The sequence below is a fragment of the Pogona vitticeps genome, chromosome 8 (genome assembly GCF_051106095.1).
Source record: "Pogona vitticeps strain Pit_001003342236 chromosome 8, PviZW2.1, whole genome shotgun sequence".
Taxonomy (NCBI): domain Eukaryota; kingdom Metazoa; phylum Chordata; class Lepidosauria; order Squamata; family Agamidae; genus Pogona; species Pogona vitticeps.
In genome coordinates this window covers 2,677,663-2,704,673 of record NC_135790.1, presented here as the reverse complement: position 1 = coordinate 2,704,673, position 27,011 = coordinate 2,677,663, and the positions used below count along the sequence as shown (strand labels likewise).

The window sequence follows — 27,011 nt, the reverse complement described above, 5'->3', positions numbered from 1 at the left end:
TATTTTGCACAAAATACAAGATTTTTTTGCAAGGAATAAAAGATTTTTACATCTTAATTAAAATGGAAGATTTTTTTTGCTTTGCTTTGCTTCACCTAAATAAAAGACTAGTTTTCTGGTTTGCAAGACAGTGGCTGAAATTTTGTTGCTTGATCTAGTGTTACTCTAGAGTAGGCCCATTGGATCAGTGGGGGTTTGGTGAGTCGACTCCGCCATACAATCCCTGGATTCAGATGAGCCTACCTCTAGTTGCAACTGGAAGTTCAGTTTCAGCCGGTGCCACAGTTTGATTGGGTTTTGCAAAATAAATAAATTAAAAAGTGCCGAAATTTGCAATGCAAAAAACCTATGAGCTGTTGCCCAGTGGAGAGAAAGCCTGAAATTCTGCCATTCTTAATTGTGAGAATGAAACCCATGAAGATTTGCAACCCTGCTCACAAGCCATCTGCATCTTAAGTTGAGCTCTCAACAGGGATACCCTGCTGTTAGGAGGGGAGGGAGGGGGGAAGGTGTTTTGGTCCGGCATGTGTTATTATTTAGCTTCCTGGGAATCTCCACTGCCTTTGGGGAGTGGGGAAAACCCATGGGTCTAGTCTCTGTTAAATGTGGATGTGTGGGGAAAGATGGGAGCACTTTGAAAGGATGTGAAAACAGTAGCTGCAGGAAGCTCAGAAGCCCTGAAAGCCGACCACATAGTGCCTTACAATCCCCCAATGCTTGCAAAAAGTGAAATACTTCTGCAAACCAATAAATGTTGCCGGATACATGGTGCAAAATGAGCATCATCGCCATCTTGTCACCAGGATTTTCTGCGGACCACCTAGTGGGGCTGAGAGGTTGAAGGAGACCCCAAGGGATGCAGAAGGGCACCTGATATCTAGGAGGAGGAGGAGGAGGACAGGAGGGGAACCTAAAGAGGACGATGAAGACTCAGCATGTTCCCCTTGACAGACTGTCTCTGTGCAAGGTCCCTCTTTTGTGTCCTAAGAAAGGACTTGGGCACCCACTCTGTGTGTGTGTGTGTGTCTGTGTGTCTGTGTGTCTGTGTGTCTGTGTGTGTGTTTCCAAAACCGAGTGGCTGAGGAACCGGAAGGAACCCAGACTGGGTGGGGGACCTCAAAGCTTGTTGGGGTAGGAGCTTCTTTGTTGTTGTTGGTGGGGCCATCAGGACAACCCCACCTCGCAGACCACTTAAAACAGTCCCTGCTGTGCAAATACCTGATAAAACTCAGGTATTGTAAACAGGTAACAACTGCAAAGATTAAAATATTGTGAAGAATAATAGTAATATTATGATAACCTTTGAACTGCAGAGCTGGAAGGGAGCCTCTTGATCATCATGTCGAGCCCCCCCCCCCCCCCGATGAAGGAGGCACAGTGGGGGAATCGAACTCCCAACCTCTGGCTCCGCAGCCAGAGACCTAAGCCACTGAATACTGGAAACGTGTTGGATAGTATTGGCTTTCACTACGCACACTTCCTGCATTTAGTATATCCTCGAACAGCCCCCGCCCGCCACCAGCCTTCTGTGACTAATCAGTGTGCATCTTTTAAAAACTCACCTAGCAATGACTCAGAGGGTCTATTTCCCTCCACATCACCCTTGAGATGCTGCTCGGTTGGTTACCCAACTGTAGTGGAATTAGCATCTTCTCTCCCCTCCCTCCTCTTCCCACCCGGAATCTCTGGTCTTTATTTATTTTCCTTCTTTCTCACCTGGGCATCACAGTCTTAGGTAATCTGTGGGTCCCCACTGGTGCTAATGAGGCTTCCCCTCCTACCGGTGCTTTGAGGATTGGACGGAGTGGTCTCATCAGTTAAAAAGCCGGCTAGTTCCTGGGCTGGATGCATCTGAGGAGCCATGCTGGGAATCAAACGTCCACAAAACAAACAGGCCCAGGTCAGGTGATGGTGGGAGGGGCAGGATAACAGGTCTTGTAGGGAAGCGCATGGCCAGGATTGCAGTGCAGATATTAAAATTTCTGTCCAGGGAATACGTTCAAATGCATGGAGAAGCTAGAGAAACTTCTAGCCATCCATCGGTCAGGTAGACTTAGATTCCTGCATTGAGCAGGGGGTTGGACTTGATAGCCAACTATGTGGTTCTATGATCCTATTTTAAGTCGCCCTTCACACAACAGCCGGAATCCTGTTGGTGTCTGCATATTTGGGAATGGACTCTGGTTAATGTATCATTTAGGATTTCGTGGTTTGTGACGGTTCGTTTCTCGGCCGAATAGGTGTTTGGCGGTTCCCAGCCCCGCCTCCTCCGGTGGGCGCCCACTCAGAGGCAAGCGCCTGAAGGAGGCGGGGCAGGAAAACCAGGGTGCCGCCTCTGAGTGGATGCCCACCGGAGGAGGCGGGGCTGGGAACCGCCAAACACCTATTCGGCTGAGAAACGAACCCACACAAACTGCCAAATTGGCAGTTCGTGTCCATCTCGAATCGTAATATTAAAAACATGAACAATTAGCCATTTGCTGCTCTTCTGTTAGCACCAAAAATCTGCTGTTTGAGGCAACTCACTCAGCTTGATGGTTGAGCCATTCCTGGCAGTTCAGATTGGGGGGGGGGGGGGTTGTAGAAGTTGGCTGTGGTGGCAGAATCCACGCGTCCTTCGATGAGGAAAAGTTTACGGAATGTTTAAGGAACCCGAAGATTTCGGTCTAGCCTTTACCAGTCAACATGCTTGCTTTGGGGGGGGGGGGTCTTTATCCCATTTCCATCTAGCTGAAAGCTTAATAGAGAACAGTAGCAAAAGGAGGAAACCATTTTTTCCCCTTCTCCTGCCATTGGAAAGGGCAGAGGGGCTGGAAGTCCAGCTTTTCCTTTTGGACCAGAGGTTGCTTTCTTCATGCTGGCTCAGAGAATGTATAGAACATAAATACAATGGAAGCTGGGGGGTGGGGGTGGAGGGAAGGCATGTCATCTTTTACTCACCCTGATGAACACATTTCCTTCCCTGTGTTTCCACAAACGGGAGCTCAAACATGTTTAGTGGACGTGTTGTGGGGGGTGGGTGGGTCGGTTCTCTGTTTTCTTGCATAGTACACTGATATCAGGGTTTCTGACTGACACCCCATACGCAGCCAAATAATATGTGCAAGAGCGAGTGTCTCCAGCGAGCATTTCTTCCCTTGCTCTGAGCTTGGAGGGCTAGACACCCCTGACACATAAAAATGTGACTCCAGAATCGCAAGTCCCAAAGACCCAGGAGGGAGGAATAGTTTTGTAGCATTAAGTAAATGAACATCCTTCAGCACTTCATAGGGGCAAGTGGGAGAGCACGCAAGCCGTTGAGCAGTCCGTTGGGATGCCGTGCACTGGAAAATGTAGAGTACATTTAAAAAATATATCAGGGGCTTTGGGTATGACTGGGGTTCTCGAGGCCACACTGGGGCTGCTTGGTGCCCCCGGACCGCACGTGGCCCACCCCTGGCCTAAGAAAACAGGGAGCCAAGAATCTACCGCCTGTTGTCTTATGGGAAAAGAGCCAGAACTAAGGTAATGGGGGAGAGGATTTGAATTGTAAAGACGGTTTGTTCCTACTGGGAATGGAAGAGAGTCTCCTTGTTGTCTGCATTGCTGAGCCTTGAACTTTGCAGAAGAGAAGGGTGGAAGTCACAAACTAGCGTTTAAGTTTCCAGGAACTCTTCTTGACAGGAGACACTAGTGGGGATCCACTAATAATATTAATAGTAGTGGGGAGCCCACATGCCCTGACAACTTACTTGGTGGACACTGCTATAGAGCTAAAGTAAGCTTGGCTTGTTTTTGTTTTTGTTTTTTAACTGCAACTCCCAGATTTCGGGAACTGCAGTCTCCCGCTGTGCATTTGCCCAGCTCTGAGGCCGAGATAAAACTCTGAGGATTGAAGAAAGAAAAGGGTTGTTGCTGAGCATGGTGTAAAAGCCTCAGGCTGTGGTTTCCAGGATGGAATACCCGAGGTATTGTGCAGACTTAATTAGGTTTACTTGTACTAAAATCTAATTTTAAAACCTTAATTAGGTTTTATTTTTATTTTTATTGCACCATGTTGTCGAAGCACGTGGAAGGGTTTCATAGCATTGTAAGCAAAATGGAAAGGTCTTCACCCCAAGGAGCTTGCGATCTAAATTTTGACAAAGGCGGTGGGAGGCAGAGGATGCAACAGAACGGGAGGAGGGGTGCATTATGAGCAGACGGAGGCGCGCAAACTCCAACTCTGCTCCTGTTGTGTGCCATATTTACAGATGTGTATCTGCCTTTTAAAAAAAACTTTATAAATTTTGGGAGGCTCAGCTCCTGCACAAGAGAAGGATCAAGACAGTTTAATTAGAATGCAATTATAACAATTTGCAAAGCCAGGTTTACACTGCTGGCATAGAACCTACTGTGCTTTTCCTTGAAGCTTAAAGGCATAAGAGCCCTGTCTGCCTTTGCATCTGGGCAAACTTTCTTCCAAGTCTTGGGGAAATACTGTGCTAGCCGCCCACAAGAGCTTTGGGATTCTTTACTCCTTTCCAGAGTGTCTTATGTAGTGGGGAAAGGGGTCTGCGTAGCATTTGCTCAGAGGCACATTCCATCTTTGGAGATCATTCAGTATATATCCAATCCTTCCTGTGCACAATCCCTTCCCCTATTGCCATACCCACCAGTGTGGCAGACGGACCAGCTATGCAGCCAGTGAAATCCGCACAGAGTAGCATTATTGCCCCGTAACTGTCCAAGGACATCCAGTGGTTCCAGTCTCCTATCTGAAGCTGAAGACAGGACCTTCCATTCTTGCAAACAGGCGCAGAAGGTGGTGTCACTCACTGGACAGATCTTCTCATTAAGCAGAACTGTTGATGGGCCAAAAGATCCCACAGCAATCAACGCAGGCACCCAGGAAGGCTTCGTGATGTGCGCATGTGGATCCTGCAGTGGTTCTGCGGGCTCAGTTCATTTGTCCCTCCAGCATGAAGGGCTATGGAAACGCAGAAGAAACCAGCAAGAAATCTGGATCTTGAGTGGACAAAAAAACGCTAGCAAACAGAACAAATATTCTTATTGCACCTTAAAGACGAACAGGTTTGATTTGACACCAGCTTCTGTGGAGTGTAGCCCATTTGTCATATATTCCTGGAATGAAGCCTCTGCAGGCAGGTTTTTACACACAGATGTTTGTGTGCACAAAGCAGAGAGGCACTGGGCTTCTCTAGCATTTCTTGCGGGCCTTTTTTTCCTCCTTAAAAATGGTCACTTTCCCCAGCAAATACTCAGGGCATAACGTATGCATTTTAAACCACTGATAATTAAAATAACACACAGTGCCGAAGTCGCCATGCAGAGAAACACTGAAAGGGCCCACTTAAAATGAAGAAAAATTAGCACAATGCCCGACTCGAAGAAATAAGATCAGCAGGCTTCTCCTCCTGTTGCCAGATTTCCTTTTCCCCTGGCAGCCTCTGAGTCTGAAAAGGAAAGGAAAAAAAAGGAACAGGATGTGTTGGCCTTCCTTTGTCACTGGGCCTTGCATGCACTCATCCAGATGTTTGCCAGGCTGCTCAGCTCCAGCCTTGGTGGATCTCTTTCTCTGTTTGGAACTCTGAGCCAACTTAAAAAAAAAAAAAACACACACATCCTTCAGCACTTCATAGGGGCAAGTGGGAGAGCACGCAAGCCATTGAGCAGTCCGTTGGGACGCCATGCACCGGAAAAGGAGCCGCAGAAGGTGCTGAGCCTTGCGGATTCATGTTCCGCCTCCAGGGAGATGGGCCCCAACCCGAAAATGGAAACCTTCCTCAAACAGAAAACTTGGAGAGTTCTGTCTCTGCCCTGCTCTCCTTTTACTTCCCTTGCAAAGAGTTGGAACTGGGACAGCAAGCTGGTTCTTGGGTCATGTTCTTCTACAAGACTTGCAGAACTTCAGCAGAAGTCAGGGGGTGTTAACTTTGTGATCCTGCCCCCCCCCCCCCCCCCCGCTTGAGCCTACAGGCAAAGAGCACCGAGAACTTGACTCAGCAGGTTGTTTGATCCTGGGAATTTTTTTTTCTCTGACTGCACCTGGGGAAATAACACAGGCAGAAAGCAGGCAGGATTCTGGGTCACCCAGATGCTGTAAGCAAAATCTAAATAAAAGAGAAAGCTAATACTGTACAAGAGATCAGAATACAGCACCAGCACTGGAAGAGTCTGCTGTGGCATTCCTGTGTATCTAGAGCTTGGGAAAGTTTCTTTTTCAACTATAGCTACTCCCGATCCAGTATGAACCAGCTGCCATGTTCACTGGGGGGTTCCCAGACTTGAGATTAAAAAAAGCCTCTCTTTTTTTCCTGAATTCTGAACACAATCTGTACCTGCAATATTTGTCTTACCTTTCAACGTATTTTCATGAAATGTATGCGGTCACAATAAGCATGGACTGAGTTGTGGATTTCCTTCCAAAATAGCTAAGAGTCCCCTGAAAAGGATACCAACGGAGCTGTAATGGTGCCATACTGTCACAGAGTCAGCAATATGGGATGCGCACCAAATGTGTGAAGCAGTTGTCCCTTAAGATAAGGAAACAGCCGCCGAAGCTGTTTTGCCCATTAATTAGGCTGTTTTGGGCTGGCCACCTGATGTTCTCTCTGTTCTGGCAGGAAATGGTCCCATCAGTCCTTGTGAACCGCTGAACAACACGCTGCGTTGGCAGTTCCTTGGGACCGGTCAGAAAGTTAAAGAAAATGCTTTCTTTTGCCCATGACCTTAAGGCGCTGTCAAGTAGACCCAACATTTCCACAGCAAGTTCATAACAGGCAGGAATTTGCAGCTAGAAAATGGTTCAGTGCCATATACATGCTCTGGCTTCCTGCCCTGCTAGCTAAAGTCAGTCCACTTAAGAAAGACTACCTATGATCTGAATAAGCAATAACAGTGCAAAACATTACTTATATATAAGTAAATGTTCACAGTTCTTTTAAAAACACCTCCATCTTTTTTTTAAAAGGGTGTCTCATAAGATCTATTATGTACACGTCGCTTTGGAGAGCTGCTGTATCTATGGTGCTGTGCATTCTGGCAAAACCCTGGGGCTGAGCATTTATATGTGTGTGTTTTTAAAAGAACTGTGAAATGGTTTCTTGCAGCTGAGATAGTTTTCGGGAGTTGTGGTAGTTCAATACTGTTGATTGATTGGACTTCTGGCCCTGCTCTCTCTCTCTCTCTCTCTCTGGGCTTATGGGATGGATAAAAGAACACTAATTGTTCCAGTTTATCCCTGGCCGGCTTGATCTAGCTTGATTAAAAGGATCTTGTAGAGTCTCTGGAAGATGTACCTGCTCTGTCTTTTGTATGCCTTAAGGAGAAGGAATGTCCAAAGGGAAGACAAGTTAATTGATCTAGTGGGCCATAGGGGTGGGGGAAGTCCCACAATTATGCAGACCCAAAATATTTAGGCCTGGTTGTTGACCACTACCTGAACTGGGCAAAACAATAGGTCATCTCGCACAATGTGGTCTGCCACATGTATCTCCGTCAGAAATCAAGCACCAGGGTTTGGCAGGATTTGAAACCTTTGAAATGTAATAAAGGGTGGCCCCATATATAGCATATCGCAGTAGTCTAGCTTGGCCGTGCAAGCGGAATCTGCATCTGTGAGAAATGGCTGCATTCTTCACACCAACAGGCAGGCTGCTGGTAATGTGCACTGCTAGCCACTACCTCGCAACATGGGTGAGAACCTAAAAGCACTGCTGGATCACCCCCAAAGTTTCGTCTGTCCCCATAGCTTGATTCCTACAGTGTGTTCAGAGCCAACCAAGGGTCTCCTGGTGCCTTAAAAGACCAACAGGGGTTTATCTGGCATAAGCTTTTATGGACTTTAGACCACTTCTTCTGTTGCACGTGGGCTGGAATCTGTGAAAGCTGAGGCTAAATACACTTTGTTGTTTTTGCTCCAGTAGAATAACACATCTAGAGACATATCCAGTTTCAGTAAGGAATCCAGGAACTGCTGAAAAATCCAGTGGAACTGACCTTGACTACATAAATAACTGATGCACCTGTTTTTAAAAAGCCTGGTGGTTACTATTGGTTCTTGTTTGTAATCTACCATCAGTGCCAGAATATATTCCTGGACTCCTGGACAAACAGCAGATTTAGTTTGGAGGAAACATTAAGGATCGGTTCTGCCTCAAATCCACATATACCTTGCATGGGGCAGAGCAGCCAAATACCCTTTTGTCACCTGTATATCAGGTGTGCTGACTGAACAAAATTAAATATGTAACTTGGTCATCATCACCCCACAGCCCCAAGATGACTTGTAAGTTACTCACCCTGATCTCATGTACCCATTGAGCTGGAAAGAGCAGGGAGATAATGACGGAGCATCTCTTGAGCCAGAAAATGGGACCCGAGGCGTTTTCAGCCGCTAGATTTCCGAAAGGGCTACTTTTGTGGAAGGAGAAAGGGGAGGAATGGTTAGCTGTAAATGCCGCTTACGCCTGCACCCTGGACAGGTCGGCATCTCGTAAGGGAGGCACCTTCTGTCCGAGAGCCTGATTATGCAGAGGAGGTTTTCTAGTCATCAAAAACCACAGTGGACTTTCAGAGAGACCATGTGTAGTCTGCATAAAAACACTTTAAGCTCGATGCCCAAATTACTAGCTGTATGGCTTATTCAGATAGAGAAATTGGCTATAACTGGCTGGTATAATTTATTCTGCCAATTTCGCTGTTCTGACTTGTTTATTATGGTTTTGCGGTCTATTGGGGGGGGGGAGAAAACAAGCTTCCAGCTTCCTCCCCAGAATACTATTTAATTGCTCTCTTTCCTGAGATTTCATGAGGTCTTACTCCAAGTATTCTCTGTAGCGACATGCTTGGCCTTAAACATGAAATACGAGATTCACAGGGAACTGTACCCATGAACAAGTCCAGCGCTCATGCAGAAATCAACTGCCCCCTGGCTGCATTAATTTTTGCTTCTTTGAAAAAAATAATTCTAAGCATCCCTTTGGTCTCCCCCAAATGCCCCTAAAACAGCTTTTGGCCAGATTTGGTGCAGAAAGAAAGGAACTTAATGTTGGAGTCATGGGGACAGAATTCCAGCAGATGTTGTGCGCAAATTCTTGAAGCAAAGGTTTAACCAATGCTTACCTGAGCGTAGGCACCCCTGTGTGCAAGGGGTACAAGGTACAAGGCTGCAAGGTTGACTTTGCTTCCCCGTCTCTCTAGTAGACCTGCCGTGAGCTGGCCTTGCTTTAAGATTGCTCCAGCTGCGGGAATAGCAGGCGGGGCAAGGGTCCCCTGTGCCAGCATTCCCTCAGCTCAATTCCGTTAATACTCTGTCGGCTTGACAACTTACCCGAGAGTTGCCAGCTTTGTAGGAGAACAAATCCTTAATTAAGGTCACTCCCAATAAGCAGCAGTCCAATCTATAACGTCTCCTGCAGTAGGTGTAGCAATTTCTCCAATGCAATTACTGGGGTGTATCGGAGGACAGATTGATGGCCGGGCGGCTGCATGAAAAGGAGGGCCAGCCTGGCGTCACTTGGGTAGCTGTGCAGAAGAGGACATTTCAGCAGGCATGGCCCAGCCCCTGATTAGATGTATAAACATACACCATCTAAACCTACCCCTTTCCTAAGGGCTGTGACCTGATAAAAGAAAAAAATAGGGATATTGAAAGTTGTTCTGCAGGTTTTCAGCATAAAAACAAGGGTGCCCTTAGAGAGACACCCAGGAACAATGGCACAACTGTTATTTAAAATGTGGCTTACGGAAGAGGGAGTGGGGAAAGGCTTTTGCTTTGTTTTCCTGCTCTAATTTGCAAAGGAATGCAGAAGCCCTTGTAAAGCACGGGGAGGTGGGTGGAGATAGAAGGATAAGATTAGCTGTTTGCTTCACATGAAAGCAAGATCTACCAAGCCTTGAAAAAGTTACTATTTTTCAGCTGCAGTTCCCAGAATCTGCAGTCAGCAACACTGGCTGGGGATCTCAGGGGGGAACCACCTGAAAAGTAACTTTTCCAGGCACAGAGGTCGACGGAGATATAAAGGAGTGGCCAGAGTGTGACCAGCAAGTTCTATTTAAATTATTTGACTGGATGGCCATCTGTGGGACGTAAGTCTGACACACCTTTCATTTCAACAGGATGTCCTCAAATATCACCAAAGGCATCCTTGGAACAAAGTATCAGGAATTCATTTTATTATATGACCTTTTTTCTCTCTCTCTTTTTAACATCTTCCATATAAGTTCCAATCACTCTCACCTGCTCTTGCCTGGGGTCGCGTGGCTTGATGGAATCCTGTCCTACTTCAGCTCATATAGGTTTAGAAGGGAGGGCTCCTTGTCACTGATTTCCATTAAGTTAGCTCCTCCAGGCCCAATCCTTTGCATAGACAAGGTTGGACAACCCGAGGGAGAAACACTGAAATGATCTCCTAATGTCTTCCATCAGAGTGAAGAGGTCAGCGAGGAACAGCTCCAGGGTGACATCCTCTCCTCCGCCTCCACCCGTCCAGAAGCAAAAGAAATGCCTGGACAGAAGAGGCTGCCCTGTCCTCTCCCGTCATCCACCCTGGAGCCAGCCGAAGCTCTGTCGCAGGGGTCAAGGCAGGGCTCTTTCTACAGAACCCACCCGCCACCCGCTTTGGCACTCTTGGGAAATGCCTGTCTAGTAGGACGGATGCAACCAACATGTGGCGTTTGCCTTTCTTTTGCAAAGGGCACCACATTGATGATTACAGCTGGTTTGCAACATGCTGGAATGTCTGGGTGCTTTGCCTGGCAGACTCCCGCACCCCCACCCCAAGGAATGACCATTGCAACAGGGGTGGCTGTTGACCCGAATGAGGGCTTGAGGGGAGGGGACTGTCTCCTTGCCTGCTCAAGGAAGCTGTGAGATTAAGGAAACAAGTTAGGGTTAGCAGTCAACACCAGGCCCTTTACCGATTTGCCAAGAACAGGTCCCGTGCATGTACATCTTGGAGAGTTTTGCTTCCTCTTGGGTGGGTGCACACCCTTCAGCGTGGGTGCTGATGACAGCAGAAGTACTCCATTGTAGAATTGCCCTGATAACAATCTATTGATTTGCCACGTACTTGTCTTATCATATACCTGTTGATATAGGATGATGTCCGGCTTTCTGCCTTTCTCCAGTAATATCACATCATTATGCACTGAGGCAAAAAAAAGGATGGCTTTGTTTGTACATTCTTAGATACAGCCAAAGAGGAGTGAAAGTGATCCTTCTAGTGAAGGGGGGGGAGAGTCCAACTTATTTTGTCCCTGAAAGTTAGGAAGGTAGGAAAGAAGCTGCTTTCTCTCAAGCTCAACCGTTGGTCCATCTGACTCAGTGCTGCCAATCCTTAGCCCTAATGTGAGATCCTTGGTGGTCTCCCATCCAAGCATTAACCAGTCCTAACCCTGCTTAGCTTTCAAAACCAGATAGGATCAATCAGCTTTTGCTAATTGTAAGGTCTCCCATTCCTTTGTCTTTCCTTCCTTCCTTCCTTCCTTCCTTCCTTCCTTCCTTCCTTCCTTCCTTCCTTCCTTCCTTCCTTCCTTCCTTCCTTCCTTCCTTTCTTTTTTTCTTTCTTTCTTTTTCGCAGTAGTGCTCATGAATTCCCAGTGTTGCACCTAACTCTAATCACTATACTGCAGAGTAACCAAACTTTATTCCTTGCAGCATTTCAGGCTGCATCTGCCATGGATGTCACAGCTGTAAAAAAAAAAAAAATCTTGGTTTACTGTTCTGGGGACTATTTGAAACAACCCCAATCATTGGTTCATTACTGCTTTGGTCTGTCCATGGTTTTATCCCATGAGAGCTGCAGAACAAGCGTCCGAAGAGGTAGCTAGCGTGTCAGATGTTCTGCTTCAGTGGCAGCTGGTGACTTCAGAATCGGGGTTACTGTGACTCCACTCCGGATTTAATTCTGCACTTTACAGGAGTTATCCAATATGCCTGATAGTTTCAGCACCTTGGAGAGCTCCTGTGAGGCCTAGATGAAGACCCAGAATAGATTCACTTTATGCCCCGCCACCCGAAATGGGAGTCTCACAGACACACATGTGCCTGCTCTTTTTCTCCCTTTGTGTGTGTGTGTGTGTGTGTGTGTGTGTAAAAACTCAAGCATCTTCAGGGATGGCCCTTCCATTAGGCTGAGTGAAGCTTGCGGCCTCAAGCTGTAAAGCCGAGACCTCATAAAGATGCAGCAAATGGCTTGCTCTTTACTTTGTTGTCATTGTGCTTTTAGCGCAAGGAATGGGGGAGAGATGCTTTTGGTATTTTCTTCCTCGTGTGCCAAAATAAGTTGGCTCACTTTTGAGTCATACACTCCTTCCCGTTGGGGATGGGAGGCTGAGCGCCATTTGCCGTTTGCAACCTCAGGCTGCAAAGCGTCTTAGACCGATGGTGATCATCTCGTGATTAAGAGGAATCTAATCAGGTTATTATTGCCCACTGTGCACCCTGAGGACGAATCCCTGCAGTTCCTCTGAGGGTTGATGTTCTGCATCATGCCCGCTACCACCAGAAGCGGTCGGCCCGTGTGCCGCTTCAGTTCAGCGATGTCAAGTGGCAGCCACTCCCTTGGGCCTTTCTAAATCTCCCCACCCAGAACAGAAGCAAGACAGTTGGAAATCGAAACAAACAGACCCTTTTGATGAAGCAGCTTTGGCTGTCTTCTCCAACAACATCACTGTCTTCCCGGATTAATCCTCAGTCTCTGTGCCCTTTGGCATGCAAGCACAAATTAGCCAAATACTTTTTTTTTCCTTTTTACCCTTGGCCTTCCCGATCACAGGGAGCCTAGAAATAGCTCTTATCAGCAGGATACTTGTGGACTCTGTCTTGCATGGGAAGACATTGTGTCTCTCTGAGCCACTTAATTTTGCTTCTGAAAAACTCTGTGGGACATTTTTCCCACCCCACTCCACCCCAATACTTCATGTTGTCCTGGAGGAGGGGAGAGAGCATGCTCCTAGCAAGGATCTATGGATTTTTTCCATCGATTTCTCCAGGTCCCCCACAGTTTTTTGTGGTTGCTTGCTGAAAGAAAACTCAAAATGTTAACTGGCCGACGTGCAGGGTCACTGTTTGTGACTGTGCAGGTGACAAAACCTTGAAAGGGTTGCAGTTGTACGACTCTTTCTGTGTCCATTTGGATGAGGATTAGGTATTTTCTCTCTGACTTTTCTCTTTTGCTGAAAAGCAGGTTGTAGGCTAAAGGAGAGGCAGAAAAGGAGAGTTATTTCACCCATCAACTTCTTGCCATTTCTTCTTCTCATTCCCCTCCTCACCGAAGCAGAACATCATGGTGGATGTTTTGAGTTCGGATGTGACTGGTCCGAACAATGATGCCGGTTGTGTCTCCCAGAGCCTTCTTTTTCCTATACGTCTTTTTGCATTTAGTTTGCCTTGAATGAGGAAAGGTAGAGAGTTCTTATTTCTCATGATGTGACAGGAGTATCCTCGTTTCCCGCATTCTGTGAGTCACCTGATTTCCTCATCGTCATGCATTCTCATTAGTACATCTTTGTTGGTCGCCCTCTTGACCCAAAAACGTGCCTGGAGTCTTGTGATAAATCCGTGTTTCAGATGCTTCTGTCTTTGTTGTAGGGGACAGTGTCAAAGTCCATGGGTCCATGCTATAAACCAGTAGTTCCCGAACTTGGGTCCCCAAAGATTCTTAGACGGCAACTCCCAGAAATTCTGGCCAGCAAGTGGTGAAGGCTTCTGGGAACTGTAGTCCAAGATCCTCTGGAGACCCCAGTTTGAGAGCCAAGGGCCACTGCACCCCTCTTTCTGTATTCCTCCCTATGGGAGAAAGGGGACGTAGGCCTGTGTCTTCCCCTTTGCAGCTGGGAAGGTTCTTGTTGGGGGCAGTGAGGTGAGGGAGCAGGATTCTGAGTGAAGCAGGAGATGGAAAGGCAGGTGGGTGAGCGGCACCTCCTTCTCATACATGTGCTGGCCTTCACTTGCTAGCTTCAAGACTGCTTTCCAACCGAAAGCCATCTTTCAAGGGGCAGAGACAGCCCGCAGACTGGCCCTTGGGTGGAGGAGAAGATCATAGAGCGCGTGGATTGGCTGGAAAACAGGGAGTGAACGAAAGGATGAATCGCTAATCCAGACTTAGGGCAGCCCCCATGGGCACCGTTCTTATCTTTCTTCCAAACCAGGAGTGTAGTTCCAGTCTGCGTTTTGCTCTTGTGGTGACTTCTTTTTTTTTTTTTAAGCTCAGTGCACCGCTCCTCTCCGGGTTCTGGGGTGGGGCAGGAATTCTGCCCCAAAGTGTCCTAACTTGCGCATTCTTCCTGCCCTAAAAGTTGCAAAGGTCCCTTTGCCTCCAGACCTGCCTGCCCTGGAGGATGTCTGTGGTCTTCTCCTTCTTCCCAACTCAATAAAGGGTAGCCAGGTGGTCCATGCAAAATAAAATGCAAAAAACAACAGGCAACACCTTTATAGGACACTAAAAAAATCATCATACAAGACGCACGCTTTCGTGAATTAAAAAAGCCACCTGGTCAGGTTTGTGCCAAGAACTTTTAAGTCCAAAAGTTCATGGCAAGATGGATTTGAGGTTTCTGCATGCATGGCCTGTAACTCCTTCATTTGGAGAACTGGGGGGTTACGCTCCATCCACAGCCACCTCGGCTGTAACCCTAAAACAGCAACCCTACTATTTCCTGACTGACATCGAAGAGCAGTGTACAAACCAGATGAAGTCATGTTTTGATCCACAAAAGCTTGTGTGTGGTATGATGGTTTTTTTGTGGTCTTTAAAGGTATTGCCTGTTTTGGCATGAGTATTTTATTCTTCCCATCCGTATGTCAAAAGACGATCAGTTTAGCCATCTTAAAGAAGGCCCTCTTGTTGCTGCGAGCCATTTTATGGCACGCCTCCACCTTCCCCTGAAGCTTACTACGCTGTGTGTCTTGAGGCGGGCTGTCTCCTGCCCTTTACGTAAAAGCTTTCCCTGTTGCACGGAGGCTTTTTACTTGGGAAGAAGCCTTAGTGCTTTCTTTTCGATCGGAGCTGCAGACAGAGGAGAGGCTGATGATGGGAGGTGTAAGTGGTTCGGCAGATGGATGGCTCTTTGTCGTGGTAAACTCCTTCCCGGTTTGCCGCTGACAAAGGGCGTTGCAGGTTTCTGTGTTGTTCCAAAGTCTTGTTAAGGCCAATTTGCCCAGAAATGACAAGCAGGGAAAATAAGTTAAGTGTGTGTGTGTGTAAGGGTGTAATATGTCATGAGGGTGAACCTTTTAAAAAAAACATTTGCAAGTCTTTTAATGACCACCCTGTCATGTGTCTCACAGCCAGAACTGTTCTTCCCAAAATGGGAATGCTTGTACTTCTATTTTATAGCTAGAAAAGCAATTCTGAAAGAAAACCAGATGTTCAAAGCACCAGTCAGGAGACGTGGTCACCAAGCCTGTTGGGTGCACCTTCATCCTCTTGGAATAAGGGGCTGATGCAAGGACCTGAAGGCCATACATAAAAAGAGGCTGTTCTCTTGTGCCAGACGGAAGCAGAGGTTGTTCCTTTGGGCCAAAATATGAGGGAACACTAGCTTTGCAATTAGAAGGTGATAAAAACACAATGCCCCCCCCCCAGAAGGCCATTCCTTCAAAGCTGCGGGACCTGGACAGTCAACTAACAAGTAAAAACGGCTGATTTCCCAATGCCTCGAACAGGGCAAAACAAAGATCCTTTCATTCTTAATCAAGTTCCTAATTAAAAAGACATTGCATGTTTTGCAATATGGCCCTGAAAGACTTCCTTTGTATCACTGAGGGCTTCCTGATGAATCCTGTTGTGCTGTCATGGCGTGGACTGCCCCTTCCATTTGCAGCCCTCCCCTGGTTTCCTTCTGTGTTTGCCATTCCCACATTCCTCCCTCCCCACAAGAAAAGCGATCAAGAAAGGGAAAACAGAAATGCCCGCCTAATACCTGCACCCACACCTCTTGGTCTGCACCTGATGACTCTGATTCCGAGATGACTCCTCTCTCTCTCTCTCTCTCTCTCTCTCTCTCTCTCTCTCTGTCTCTCTCGCCAAAGATCTTCCACCCCTCCTGCCCGCCTCCAGGCCACGGTGATTATCCCCCAGTGAGGCTGGCTAGATCATCTTCAAATGGTTTCAGTCTGCTTTGCAATCTAATAGCTAGAGGCCACAAAAACAGCTGGGAGCTGGCTCCAGTCTGCAAGGCTAGCTGAACATCTGTTTCCACACCTCCCTCCCTCCCTCCCTCCCTCCCCAAGTAACCTCATTGCCAAGGAGGAAGGCTAGGAAACCATGGGGCACAGAAGTGACTTTAACTCCCATTCTCTGATGAAAGCGTGTGGGTTTCTTTTTTTTCCTTTTCTTCCTTGTTCAAAGTTCTTAAGCAAAGGAGAATTTCCCCTCCTGAATTTCCTTGTCTGAAGAAAGTGAGGAAAGCAGCTGATGTGTGGCCAGCTGCCAGCCTCAGAAGTTCCAGTGAATTGTTTCGCTGTTTTACTGGTGTTTTGATGCCGGCAAAGTCTGAGTGCCCGCAGGCGTTGGGATCTATAGGTAGGCTTGCCCTGGGGGGGGGGGGTTTCTTTTGAGGGTGGGGAAGTATTGGGTGGGAGCAAGCCTTGTTCATTTATGAGACGAGCAAGACAAACAGATATTCAGTGGCCAAGATGTTTTTCCCATGGCAGCCCCCCTCAGGTCACAAAAACACCACCCATTCCTTTCTCCCTCTAGTGCTTTTACCTGGGGTACAAGTGGGGGAGGTTGTGGGGCGGGGGGGGGGGTCATCATGCATGGCAACCCTAACTTATTTCTGCTCCCTCGACCGGGAGGTGTGTTTGGAAATCAGGTGGGATCCCACAAGCAAAAGTTTGGATTCCACTCATGGTTGGATTAGGATTCAGGAGATAAAACGTAAAGGGTCCCCTTGACATTTTGTCCAGTCATGTCTGACTCTAGGGCGCGGTGCTCATCCCCGTTTCCAAGCCATAGAGCCAGCATTTTTCCGAAGAAAATCTTCCGTGGTCACGTGGCCAGCGGGGTTAGGCACGGAATGCCATGACCTTCCCACTGAGGTGGTCCCTATTTATTGACTCGCATTTTTACATGCTCACGAACGGCTAGGTTGGCAGGAGCTGGGATGAGCGACGGGAGCTCTCTCCCTAGTCTGGATTCGATCTTATGACTGCTGGTCTTCTGACCTTGCAGCACAGAGGCTTCTGCGGTTTAACCTGCAGCGCCACCACATCCCACTAGGATTCAGGCAACCTGGCTTCAAATCCCCGCTGAGCCATGGAAACGTGTGGGTGGGAGATTCAAAAACCATTTAGGCTTGCAACTGGAGGGCAGGTAAAAAGCACCTAAATCCAAGGGAAGGAGATTTTAAGAGGCACAACTCATCAGGTAAGGCACATGGGCACTGCCTTCATTCCCACCCCCACCCCCCATAGGGCCTGAATTACAGGACGTGAGTGGGAGAGCCAGAGGGGCGACCCTTTTCCTTTGGCGCTCAACCTCTTCTGTTGCATAAGGCTAGAAGGTTGTGTAGGATCCAGCTCAAACAAGAGGAATTCGGCTTGTGGGTTTTGTAGCCCCCTACACGTTACCCACCTATCTTCTCTTCCACCCTTTCAGTACCCACCCCACAGCCTTTTGCCTGCCGGGAGTCAAACGCAAGCTTCTGTCCCTGACCCACTTCCCTCAGCCGTGACCTCGGCACAGCTCCATTTAAAAAAAAGCCCTAATCCTGCCCGTAAGAGGATGAGCTGCTTGACGGTTGCCAAGCCCATCAGGCCGGCCTTGCTCTCTAGCCTGGGCCAGCCCCTGGGGGTACTTGGCTCTTTCTTTTACCCCTTGCCAAACCCCACCCCCTGGTAGAAGGATCAGGTTGCTTGAGTTCAAGGCAACTCCAACTCCCATGCAGAAAAAGGAGGCGTGTTAGATTTTATTTTAAAAAAGTCATCTTTTGTTCCAACTGTGGGGACTTCTCTGTTTCAAGGAAAAGACGGCGGGGGGGGAGGGGCAGCGGCAGGGGAAACGATGGTGATCTTGTGGGTCTGATGTATTTTTTTTTTAAATCAACTTGGCTTTGAATGTGCCAAGACGTTGCAAAAAAGAAAAGGAGGGGAAGCCAGGTGCCTTGTGCTCTTGTGTAGCACGTGAGACGGTTCGCTTATTTGGGAAAGGGAGACCGCGTGGCGTCATGGATTGAACGCCGGACTAAACGCTCCAGAGAGCATTGTTCCAGCTGCTAAAACATACTAAGGGTGAGGCAAGAATGGGAAAACCACTCCTTCGATTTCTCACCTACCTCTAAAAACTCTTGTCAGGGTCTCTGGAAGTTGGGGGTGACTTGACAGCACATCGGAAGAGGAGCAGATTTGGGAACGGTTCCCTTTATTTGGCAAAACAGGTGGAGGGAGACCTAAAGAAAACTTGAGATAAAGGCTTAAAAAGAGTAAAGACTGGTGCAATCTGCTTTTTGTCTTTCCTCCTGACTCCTTGGTCTGGAGCTGAGTTTTTGTTTTGTTTTGTTTTGTTTTGGCCAGGCTTCCACTATCTATTGGGAAGAAATAGATCTGTACTAAAAATGAAAAAGAAGGATAGGATTCCCAGGAGACCAGCAGATTTTCTGCAAATGGTGGGAATACGTATCCCATAGAGAGCAACTGACTGGGAACCTTGCTTTTAGGCTTGTCTCTGGCCGCCTTCTGTGTAACCAGGCCGCCTGCCTCTCCTCGGCTTAGCACAGAAGCCAGGATGTCGCTGTCCTAAGAAGGAGGCTTTCCAGATGGTCTGGGGAGAAAAAGGCCGGGTCTAATCGTTTGCCTTGACTTGCAGCTTGATCTGCAGAAGCAAGCAGGTGGAAAATGGTTCATTCAGGGCATGGAATTAAGTCCCGACTCCTAATCATGCTCCTTTTGACAGCACGAGTGGGTTAAACAAAATAAACCAGCAAAAAGAACCACATCAGTCGTTTCTTGGGCCTTTGTAAGGAGAAGTGGGGGGAAGGGGTTTAAAAATATTTTAAATGAATATATAAATTGGCTGCCCGTTTTGTTTTTGTGCCTATCAATGGCAGGGTTGCCAACTTTCCAGTTAGCTAGTGTTGTTCCACCTTTAGCTGCAGCTCCGTGCCTTTCTGTGCCATGTTTACGCAGCTTCACCTGCCAATTTGCCAGATCAAGATGTTTTGAGAGATGCAGCAGCCATGAGCTGGCCTGTTCTGTTCAGCAACGTTCCCGGGTGCACAGAGAGAGCACGGTCTAGCTAGTGTCTGCAGGTGCCGTGGTGACAGATGCAAGGGGCCGGCTTAAAAATTGGCCGTGCTAATTCGCACAAAGGGGTTTTGCCTTTGTGCCGCAAGGTTATCATCTTGGACCGCAAAGAGCAGGATTCCCCCTTTATCCTTCTCCTGTTTTGCCCTTGGGATTCAGTCCAGGGCTTCCAACTGGCCTGTCTTGAAGAGCCGCCTTGCACACAGAAAATGGACTGATGTTATGTTTTGTCTCCAGACCATAAAAAGCTCCCCTTTCTTAATTCCCGTGGTTTTTTGGGGGCTGCTGCTGAAAGAACAGCAGTGGCTAAAAGATAGTTGGTTCTAAGCGAGTGGTATGGTTCCTTTTTAAAACTCTTCCATGCGAGACCTTCCAGCTAGCCCGTTGAACGGCTGGATCGATAGCTCAGTGGTTTTAAGCAACCCACAGGGGCCTAAACAGCCCCCAACGGGCTGGACTCGGTGATCCTTGGGGTCCCTTCCAGCGGTGCAGTTCTAAGATTGGGGTTGCTGTTGCTGTGCTCTTTTAACACCAGTGGAATCCATACAAATAAGGAAGGGGTGCTTTCTACAGTCGGAAGGTGCTATCATGTGTTCATGCCTGCCCAGTGATAATGCTGTTAAGGAGATATATGGAAAAGCAGCTGACTTTTGAAGAGTCCTGTGACACCTGTAAGGCTAACCATTTTCATTCGGCGTAAGATTTTTCGGGCAATGCGCTTGACATTGTCAGATAAATGAGCCACCTCTGAAGAAGCGGGATGCAATGCTTCTGTCCTATGAAATGTGTTCGTCTTAAAGGCATCACAGAATTCTTTGTTGTTATTCCTGCTCCAGATTCACACCACTACCTTCCTGGGAGGGGGTGGGGGTGAGTGGGGAGGTTCCCGCTGATACATAGCTCATCGTACACACCTTTGAATTGAGTCCTTGCCTTTAAATAAAAAAGGATAAAAGCTCCACTTCTCAGGATGCTAAATGCGGCATCTCAAAAATGTGAAAAAGATAACCCCCCAGGCCAGGTTTTCAAATCTCCACGACTCCCTGCACAAGGGAATCTTCGTTTGCGGACAGGTGGTCAGCAAACTGCACTGGGAGACCAAAGGATGATGCTGTGCTCGCTTCTCCACCCCCTTTCCATTCCTAGCCCAAGTATCCAGCTCATTGCTTTAATTTGCCTTGGTTTTATATTTCCTTTCATGCTTAATTAGAGCCCGTTTAATTGCTCAGAGATTTTTGGCTTCAAGGCAACTGCGAAAAGTACAGGGTTAGGAAGAAAAAAAAGGTGGGGGAAAGATACATATTTATTAGTCATTTATTTCTGTTTAATAACACCACGAAAGGAAAAACAGGGAGCCTTCTAAATTCCATTATTGCAGATTTCAGTGTGGTCAATTAAGAATCCTTTTATCCCCAGTGGCCTAATTAATTGTACTTCAAATGACTGCACTTAACATTAATAATTATTGTGTGCCGTCAAGTCAATTCTGACATAGGGTGACCCCTTTTCAGGGTTTTCTAGGTAGTGAGTACTCAGAAGTGGTTTTCCCTTCCCTTCCTCTAGGGGGAGCCCTGGGACCGTGCAGCTTGCCCAAGGCCACCCAGGCTGGCTCTTCTCCCAGGAGCCACAGAGGAGAATTGTATTCTCAATTACTTCCATCAAATATGGATAATATGAATATTTTGCATGAGAAGGGGGCTGACTTGGGGCGTGCTGGACCTTTGAGACCTGAACAGTCTAGGAGTGCCCTCGGGGTGGTAGAGAAAGAAGTTATGGGACACCAGGTGCAGAAGGACTTTGGTTTTGTTTCACCCCACCCCACCCCCTGTGGGTCTTTTTGCTATTAGTTATGTATTGGTGAAACTGTGGTTTTCTGTGCATGACAATGATCTATGTATGTGTAATAATTACAGAGAGATCCAGTGTGGTCTAATGGATAGAGGGTCAGATTCAGACTCAGGAGTGTGTGTTATGTGCCTGTCAAGTAGGAATGGACTTAGATCAATCCTAATAGTTCTTTTGAGGTAAGTGAGATATTTAAGGCATGATTTCACCTGTGTCAACAGCTGGCTGGATAGCTCAGTGAGTTAGGTCTCTGGCTGCAGAGCCAGAGGTTGGGAGTTCGATTCCCCACTTGTGCCTTCTGGGAGAAGAGCCAGCCTGGGTGGCCCTGGGCAAGCTGCACACAGTCCCAAGGTTGCCCCTAGAGGAAGGGAAGGGTAATGCACATCTGTGCATTCTCTACTGGGAAAACCCTGAAAAGTCAGAAATGACTTGACAGCAGCTGATGATGATTTTCCTGTGATACACACATACGCCCAAGTGAATTTCAGTGGCTGACCCCATAAATTGAACCCAGGTCTCCTGAGTTCTAGTCTGTCACTCAATACCACACAGAGTATCCCAGACACTACATACACTACATACCTAGAAAGCCATATTAGGGATGCTGTACACTGGAAATCTCTTAATAGCACAGAAGAGCAATAGTTATTCAAACGGGCGGAGTAGTCTGCATGGCACACCTGGATCTATCACTGTTTTGGTCGGACTCCGCAAATGCTGGTTCTTCGGATGAGAATATGTATTCTGTGGAGGTTGAGAGCAGGTTCCCTTTTCAGTCTTAAGCAGTCCTTTGCTACTTCCTCGTCTTGCCCTTTCTTTCTTCTTGATCCTGTTGTCTCCCCTTTGTGTCTTTTAAGTGCTGAATTAGCAAAAATCCAAACTGGGTTACTTTCCTTGTAATTTCTTATTTATTTATTTTCAAAAATCTGCCTTTTGATCTGTTGTCAGCTTGCAAGGAAACTGCTGGAGGAAGAAGCCCACCCATAAAAATGTACAAAGTTAAAACCTTCAGGGATTTAAATGAAAATAGTAATAAAATCAGTCATGAAACAGCATTAAAGTCAACAAAACTGAGTTTTATAAAAAGCGGCAGAATGGACCTGACCCAAAAAAAGCAAGTTACTTAAAGACTCTTTGTAATGAAGGGTTTATAATTCCCTGTTTGTCTTAAATCCAGACATGGGCTGAACTGTCTGCCTTGCGCCCATCAAGGCTACCACTGTCTTCCCTCCCCCCCCCACTCATTTTCAGAATATCTCTGCGAACAGGAGGTCAGTGTGCCAGTGGCAAACACCGGCCCAAATCTTTACCCGTTTTAATTCAGATGCTGTAACTTTTAGCAGCAAATTCTTGCATTTCGGGGCCATTTCTTGTATTTTGGAGGAATAGTGAGGAGGGACACCCGACACACCAGAAGTGGTCAACTCTGGCCATCTATACAGTATTTCTATTGGACTCCGGCTCCCATAATCCCTCACCATTATCTCTACTGGCTAGGGTTCATGGGAGTTGTAGGCAGATGTGAAATGGGGGACCATATCTCATCCCTACCAGAAAAACAGAGAGAGAGAGGGTGTGTGTCCCTTCTGATTAGATTGCCTTAAACAATACAACAGCATCCCTTCTACCTGGAAATTCTCTCTTTGTGGTGCTAGTTACTTTTCCTGTTACTTTTTGAAATAAATTTCCTTGGGTTTTATAAAAGAATGATATAAATTGAGAAATTCAGTTTAAAATACGCACTGTACCTCTAAAATGCATTTTAAAAGCAAACATAGTAAAAAGTTTAAATTAACTCGGGGGGGGGGGAGATGTTATACTAGTAAAAGTCATTTTGATCCCATTCTTTGCCTTACTTCCGAAATGTAACTCTACTGACATCCTTGATACACAAAAATGGAGAGGCCGGCGAGGAATTAAGGCCTGAAAGTTAATTGAATGGTTTATAGCTCCTTCCCTAGAAGCCAGGGGTTCTCTCCTTCTCTCCTCCCCTCCAGTCTCGCCTACTGAGTCACAGGTCTGCCCCTTGTGATGACTTGCTGTCTTCCTGCCCCAGGCGCCCTCCACCCGTGCCCTCCAAAGATTCCCCTACTTGGACCAGCTCCAGGATCAGCTTGGAAGTCAACTCCCGACCTGCTCCCCTTTCCGGCTGTGGAGGCGGGAAGGCGGGCTTGAGCAGGGGATGATGACAGCGCTGCAGTAGACGTGCAGCTTAGCCTGGCTTTGCACAGACACTCTGATTCATGGAGCCTTCATGAATGATGTTCAGCTGACAAGCAAGGAAGGAGCTGAGCTTTGGGTTTGTTTTTTTTTAACTAGTTGTGTTTCGCAAACAAGCATCATGAGATCTGCCAACAGCCAGGTTGGCTTGTAGAAGAAATAGCCCCGGGATTCAAAGGTAAAGGTAAAGGTTCCCCTTGACATTTAGTCCAGTCGTGTCCGACTCTAGGGCGCGGTGCTCATCCCCGTCTCCAAGCCGTAGAGCCAGCGTTTGCCCGTAGACAGTTTCCGTGGTCACGTGGCCGGCGCGACTAGACACAGAATGCCGTGACCTTCCCACCGAGGTGGTACCTATTTATCTACTTGCATTTGCATGCTTTCGAACGGCTAGGTTGGCAGGAGCTGGGACAAGAGAGGGGAGCTCATTCCGTCATGTGGATTCGATCTTATGATGGCTGGTCTTCTGACCCTGTAGCACAGAGGCTTCTGCAGTAGAAGCTTTCCCTCCTCAGAGTTCAAAAAAACCTTCCTTCCCAGATAGGTCTGATTCCTTAGCGAAGAGGAAGATCATCCTTCCTGTCCTTATGACTTCGTCCCATGTCTCAAAGCTGAATTTAGACCTTGCAAAAGGGCTTCCGGGATCTTAAGCCCAGACAGGCAGCAAGGGTGCATGGCATTCTCACGGATAACAAATGAGAGATAGGAAAGGTTACTCTTCTTTTCGGACAACCCCTCCCACAATACTGCCGTCAGGGTGGCCAGTTTGTTCATCCAAGCGGCCACGGGGGAAACCCCTCTGGACCTTCCAAGGATGCACGTGAAAGCAGTTGTTAAAAATGTTCTTATCTCTGGAGCATGGTCCAATGGCCAGATGTGCTGCCAGATGTTTTGACCATGGCCACCAACCTAGATGGCTTTAGAACAGATTGGGCAGATTACCTTGGGAAGGAGGAGGCTTCCCATGGCCATTGGTGGAGGCCAGCATCCATTCTGTACATCCAGTACCAGGGACAGGTATCTGAGGCAGAGCTTGGAAAGTAACTTTCCGTGAACTCCTGTGTCCCAGAACTTCCCAACCAGCAGGACCTGGAGCAGAATTCTGCTGAGCCCAGGTCTTTTTTGTGATATTTTTTTTCTTCTTGAGGCATCCGGCGGGCCACTGTGAGAGCAGAACGCTGGATTGTATACGCTTTCAGTCTGGCCCAGTACAGCGCCATTTTGCATGGCGTTTCTTTCCCAAAATCAGCTTTTCTGTGTGCCCTCCCTCCCTGGCCAAGCAGAGACATATCGGTTTCGAATAAAGACTAACTTGGGAGAGATGTGTCTGCGCTTGGCCTGTGCCTCTTCGTTTGGAGAACTGAGGTGTGAGCGCCGATCCACCGGTGCCTCGGCTGTAACTTCAAAACAACAGCCCTAATGCAGCTTGCATCGATCCTGACTTGCATCTAAGAAAGACCTGCCTGGCGAATCCCATCTCCCCATGAACCTCTGGAAATTAGGTCTAAGAGCGACTTTCCTGGCAAAATCCATCCTGCTGTGAACTTTTGGACTTCTAAAGTTCTTCATACAAGTACATGCCTTATGAAGTGGATGGTCGTGCTTCACGAAAGCGTGCAGATTGTGTGATATGTTTTTTTTAGTGCTTTATAAAGGCGTCGCCCCCTCTTGCTTTTGTATGTCGGATTGACCACACGGCTCCCTTTTATTTCAGTGTGTAAGCAAGGATACCTAAACAGCCACCCACGGCATGTTGATAACTGGCTGGCTGGCTGCCTGCCTGCCTTCTTTGGCGGAAGAGGCAGGGGAGCAACATGGTACTGAGATCAACAAATGTGTGCTCTCGTTGTTTTTCCAGGAGAAAGAAGGCTGGCGCACGTTGCAGCCACATCCGGGGAGCTGATGGCAAGCGCCAGGCCAGGGGTTGGCCCAGCCCTTCCCGGGCGCCGGGGGAGCTGGCCGGAGAAGGGAGGAGAGCCTCCCACCTCTTAAGCTTAAGCTGTTTGTCTTGCAATCCCTTAATGCAATTTGCGAGCGTCCCCACCGCAAACGGCTTACCTGCAAACCCGTTTACCTGCTGACCTCCATTAAGCTTGTGCAAGACAGCATGTCCTGCCTCCCTTCCCGCTTCCCTTTTGGCGGCTGGATTACTCGGGCAGGAGGGGGAAAGATTGTCAGCGCAGGGCTAAATCTTCAAAGGGTTTAGCAAGAATTGGGACAGGGATCACCTGGCGGGATCAGGAAGTTCCAGGAAAAAGAACTGAGTCCCAGGTTTGGGCAGTGGTTAAAGCTGTATGACGCTGGAAGTAAGAGGGGGAGGACGGAGGTGGGCTGTCTTTCCAACATCCTGTGCCCCCTTTCACATTCTTTGGCACCCTCCCTCGCCATTGCTCACTCACAGCTCCCTGACATATATTCCCGGTCCTTCCCTGCTCGATTTCCCCACGGCCCTAATGATACCGGCTGCTCCAGCTGGATTTGCTGATCAGCCTCAATAATCACATTTATAAGTCTACCAAGACCGTTAGTGAGCCTTCAAAGATCCACAGCTATCTCGTGGTTGTGGTGGCAGACAGAAAGCGACCGGGAACAAAACTTCCCCTTGTCAGATGCATTAAAGGTGTCCTCAGTTGACAGATAAACAGGCAATGCGCGCGCGCGCACGTATGTATGTAGGAGGTGAAATTGTAAACACCGTGATCGTTGGCAGAGAGAAGGCAATTCTCGGCCATCTCTGATCTGTGCAAAGCTCATGTATGTGGAAGATAAGAACAGAAGCTGTGGAGATTGTGTTATCGCTCATTACACCTGGGGCCAAAAGGTCACTGCGCTTATCACACCGATGTTTGAGTTTTACACAGAAATGTATATTAGCTGAACCTCCTGCACCAAATCCCCTTTTGGCCCTCCTTGTTTACTTTCCATCTCCACCTTTGCCCTCCCCCACTCCATGTATCAGCTCCTCAAGGATAAGGCTCCTGGCCAAGGAAACATACACTGTAATACAGGTTGTTGTTGTTGTTTAGTCGTTAAGTTGTGTCCGACTCTTGGTGACCCCATGGACCAGATCACACCAGGCCCTCCTGTCTTCCACTACCTCCTCCAGAGTTGGGTCAAATTCATGTTGGTCGCTTCGATGACCCTGTCCAACCATCTCGTCCTCTGTCATCCCCTTCTCCTCTTGCCTTCACACTTTCCCAACATCAGGGTCTTTTCCAGGGAGTCCTCTCTTCTCATGAGATGGCCAAAGTATTGGAGCCTTAGCTTCAGGATCTGTCCTTCCAGTGAGCACTCAGGGTTGATTTCCTTCAGAATGGATAGGTTTGTTCTCTTTGCAGTCCAGGGGACTCTCAAGAGTCTCCTCCAGCACCACAATTCAGAGTAATACAGGTACCACCCTTTAAATTGCTGCAAGATATTTATGTTGTGGTGTAACAAAATAACATGGTTCCTTGTCTGGCGTTTGGAAAACAAAGGCGAAGTTTTAGCAAACAGAGAATCCAGAAGACTAAAATGAACGGCTAGTTAATTGCAATGCAAGACTCCAGGCAGCTGCTTGGATGTCTCTGTGTGTTAAGTGGGATTTGCTCCCAGGTGAGTGTGTGTGTGTGGCAGTGGTAAACTGCGCTTTGAGTCTCTTGTGTACCCTGTAACGATTTGGTCTTAAACTGGAACTTACATGAGCACACATAACAACAAGAAAAGCATGGGTGTGATG

The 27,011-nt window shown here is 47.6% G+C and overlaps 1 protein-coding gene and 2 long non-coding RNA genes across 5 annotated transcripts in view; 1 reads left to right on the top strand and 2 right to left on the bottom strand.

Moving 5' to 3' along the window:
- FAM178B (family with sequence similarity 178 member B) overlaps positions 1 to 27,011 on the top strand; it is a 153,582-nt gene that overhangs the window by 113,482 nt on the left and 13,089 nt on the right. The window lies entirely within an intron of this gene.
- Positions 3,935 to 10,390, bottom strand: LOC110072139 (uncharacterized). The gene is made up of 4 exons (XR_012080827.2): positions 9,314 to 10,390; positions 8,283 to 8,397; positions 6,339 to 6,424; positions 3,935 to 5,435 (listed from the first exon to the last, which is right to left on the bottom strand). It is a non-coding gene; the product is annotated as an uncharacterized LOC110072139 (long non-coding RNA).
- On the bottom strand, positions 21,936 to 25,532 carry LOC144584162 (uncharacterized). The gene is made up of 2 exons (XR_013538256.1): positions 25,352 to 25,532; positions 21,936 to 22,039 (listed from the first exon to the last, which is right to left on the bottom strand). It is a non-coding gene; the product is annotated as an uncharacterized LOC144584162 (long non-coding RNA).